Below are 4238 nucleotides of genomic sequence, written 5' to 3' on the forward strand. Positions count from 1 at the left end.
ACAGCTCTTTCTAAGCAAGCATATTTACTATTAAGCTGAAAGCCTTAAATAGAAAACATTTAAAAACAATAAAAGAACCTGCAGAAGTCTCCTCCACACCTTCAGCAAGGGCTCTGGCGGGGTGCTGAGTCCTTCAACTTGACAAAGGCATTTTTCTCTAGCTATGAATTCATAACAGCTGTTAGCTCAGAACAAGCACACAACCTGCACAGATCAACCTGTTTCTTTTTATCAGTGGGGCCTCTGATCTTATCTTCATGCAACAGGTGCTCAGCATACAGGGATTTTTTTTCAGGGTGTTGTTTCAAAAGGCTTTTAGTGCATTGCATTTACCTTGAGACATCTTAGGAAACACATTTAATTTTATGTGTCCAAAAACTTCATTCATGTCTGGCACATTGTTTAAATAGTTCTTTGAGCCTCATAACACTTCCAAGGATTTATCTGGATCATGTCTCCCTCTTAGAAAAGTTACAAACAATTCCACCATAATATATAAACTTTTCACTGTTAATAGAATGGACTCCACAGCTATTTAACCTTAATTCAGTAAGGTTTTTCAAGAATATTGCAAGAAGTTGCAATATTTGTCACAGGGTCCTGAAAGACAATCAGAGGCCTGGTCTACACTGCTGTCAATTCTGCAGCAGTCGACAGGAGTTACGCAAACTACACAAAGTAGCTTGTGTAACTCCTGTCGCCTTCGTAGCTTTCGTTTAGTGCTCCGTCTCCACTGCGCTGTGCTGATGGGAAATGTGTACCCATTGATGCAGTGCTAGGCTTTTTGGAGTGGGGGTCCTATTAAATCAACTTCCTGATCGATTGAGCGGGTCTTCACTTCTGCTCAGTCGATCCGGATAAATCGATCTGATGGTGGCAAATTTTCTGCCATTACTGTAGACATCCTGAGGCTTTGAAAATTTTACTACAATTCAGTGCAAAGACTGTCCACTCGATACATATTCTTACCCTTCACAGTTAAGCATTCCGTCAGCCTCTTGAAACTTTTTTACTGTTGCTTTTATAGTAAATGTAAGAAGATGGTGGAAAATGTACATAAGGACTGACTTCCCTGAAAAGGTTGAGAAACACTCCATTAGACCATAGGCATATCTCAGTATTAGCCAGGAAGGTCAGCTCTCATATTGATAAAGTAACCTCAAATCATTCACTATGGAATGGATTTTTCATTTCATTTCCATGCAAGTATACAGGAAAACCCATTTTTAGGAAGCAGCATAGTCTAATTTACATACCTAGAACTAACCTGCTTGCTTGCTTTATTATTAGAGATATTTTTCATATATATATTTTGATATGATTGTGTGATGAAATTAGATTTTATTCAGCTGTAATGCAAGGTACCTTCCAGGCCACATCCTGGATGACAGCTACTGTTCATATATATATGTATTCAACCTTTGGCTTAGATAAATGTAGAACAGGATAAGATATATATATATATGGTCATAATACCCTAGACAGGTCATACCTTTGGTTTAGATAGTATCAATATAGAACAGGATAGGATATATATGGTTATAACCTTTACCCTAGACAAGTCAAGAGATATTAAAAGGGGAAGGGGCTGTCCCAGTTACACCCAAGAAACTTTACAAGAACACCACAGAACCCACAATAAGCTAGAAATAACAAAGGTGAGATAAAAGACCACCTAAAAGAAGGATGTGGATACGTCAATAATACGTATGAATCTAGCAGCCAATAGACAACATGTACCCCAAAAGTTTGAAGGTGGAAAGGCCAAGTATGGGCCCGGATGAAGAACTCATATTCTTAAGGGTATAAATAAGATCAAATGCAGCTCATCGGGGCAGTCGACTGTCAGCTATCCCTGCTTAAAGTTTTATTTAGTGTTAAGCTTCATTCTTTATTTTATATTCTTAAAGTTGTAATGTTAGTCTTAGCTTATAGCTCTTAGCTTTGAAGCAGCTCTTATTCCACTCAACTCCAACTTAAGAAATTAGACATCTCTTTCAACCAAGTCCAGGAAGGGTGTGAGTATACTAGTTTAAAGCATATCATAAATTTATCTATCAAATAAGTCTTTGTATTAATCTATTATCAATTTGATTATTCATTTTATTTTCTCTATAGTAATCATTTGTTTATTATTTTGTGTTGTTTTAATAAATTTATAAAATTATACAAATCCTGGTTATCACTGGAATTCTTCCTGTGTTGTACCCGGGGTCCTTATAAAACTTACCTGAAGCCTGATTTAGGACACGAACCTCATGATCCTTTAATTAAAGAAATTGGCAAACCTATTACCCTATTCAATAAATTAATAACTATAAAATCAGGCTACAGATTGGCGCCCAACGTGGGGCCCCTGGAAAGTACATAGCAGGTAAATTCAAGGTGGTACCAGGTAATTAGAGACCACCAATCAATTTAAGAAAAAAAATTTTTTAATCAAACTAGGGAGCGAAAGAGTTAAGTTGTTTTCTTTTTATAAACATTTGAGAAGGCTGCTTAAAACGGAAACGTGTGGTTTCCTTGACTGGTTTTTGGCAGCTTTCCCAGAAGTTTCTGTGGCCCTTTATTTCCGTTTTGTTTATTATAGGTATGGCATATGTTTAAGGGTAGCATAATAATTAAAGTGATATGTACATTTAAAGGGGCGTTTGGAGTGAAGAAATATTATTGATCAAAGGTACCATAAATAAATAAAGAATTGCAGTAGCACCGGGGCCCGGTGACCCACACATAGTGGTGGCTGGAAAGTTGAGTTTGCGTTGTTAATAAAAACCGCAAAAGAAGCCGCTGAAAAAGCCGCTAGGAAAGGCCGCTGGAAAAGCCGCCGTATTTCTTAAGTCCCTAACAACTTATCCTGTGCTGCGCTCACGATCTGCCTGCTATGAGTTTCCCCAGCCGTAGTAATCCAGACTGAGTAAACTACCCTATCGATCAGCTAAGAGTTAGTTATCGAAGGAAGAGAAGGGAACTCACCCCCACCCTTCTGGTTTTGGGACGTATTTAAAGTAACAGAAAATACATATAGTGAGACTAGTCAGGGGTATTATTTCTTTATTACTTCTCCTTGTAATCGAAGGGACGCCTTGGATTGAGAGTTTAAAGAAAATAGTGGTTAACCATAGTATTGTAAGCTAGCAAATAACGTTATATAGTTTGTTTTATTTAGATTGTAAGTAAATTCATTTAAAATGAGTAAAGTAGCAGCTATAGAATTTGTGGGCGTAGCCCGAGGTTCTGCTTTGGAGAATTATTTGGAAATGCTTATTATTTGGAAGTGCTTATTATTTTGGAAATTAATTGGAATGCTTTGGAAATATATTAAGAAACACCAAGGGGTTTTAGGACAACTAAAATACAGTAACATAATCTCTGAACAGGTTTTTGATCAGGAGGTAAAACAAAAGTTACTTAGAAAAGCTCAGGAAACTTTAGAAGAGAGAGAAAAGACTAACCGGGAGTTAATAATTCAATTAAATGAAGTTTCAAAGAACCAGTTGGAGTTGGGAAAATTGTTAGAGCAAGGTCGGTATCAAGTGCAGGAAGCAGAAGGGAAAATCAGCAAGTTGGAAGGCTCACTAAATGATTATAAATCAGAGCGTGGTCAGTTGTTAGAACGAAATAGTAAATTGGAAAAGTTTTGTCAGATGTTAGTGAAAGAGAAGATGAATCAGCACACAAATACCAGAACGTCGGCTGAGAGCTCTTTGAATAGAGTAAGCAGAGGGATACAAACGGTGGAACCAACAGAGGAAAAACAACTGGCAGAAGTGAAAAAGTTAATTCAATCTGACACAGTACTTTTAAAAGCAAAGTTGGAGGTTGCGTCTCAGCAAGAGGAGTCGAAAAAGGAAGTTAGTGGTAAAGCAGTTGTAAGCGTTCTGTCAGAAGAAAAGGGAAGTCCTAGAGTGGCACAGCAGGAGGAGGAGTCAGACGTCATCTCAAAGGAGGAAACTGGTGATGTACAGGATGAGACAAGGGAAGCAAAAGAGGAGGAGACATCTGCTCCATTAGCATCTGCTATTGTTGGAGAAAAGAATGTGTCTTTAAAGTTTGTAATTGTGCAGGGATTGGAAGATGCAGTTTCCCAAGTAACACAAGCAGCTAGTGCCTGTGATATAGTAATTTCTAAATTGCAACAGAGAGTAAGGCAACAGCACAGGGATGTTATCCCTGTACCCCAACCTAATGTTACATTGGCACCATATGATTCAAAAGTTCTAGCACCTTCAGGTGAA

The sequence above is a fragment of the Emydura macquarii genome, unplaced genomic scaffold, assembly GCF_026122565.2.
Source record: "Emydura macquarii macquarii isolate MOO-44397 ecotype Brisbane River unplaced genomic scaffold, CSIRO-AGI_Emac_v2 contig_2768, whole genome shotgun sequence".
Lineage (NCBI taxonomy): Eukaryota > Metazoa > Chordata > Testudines > Chelidae > Emydura > Emydura macquarii.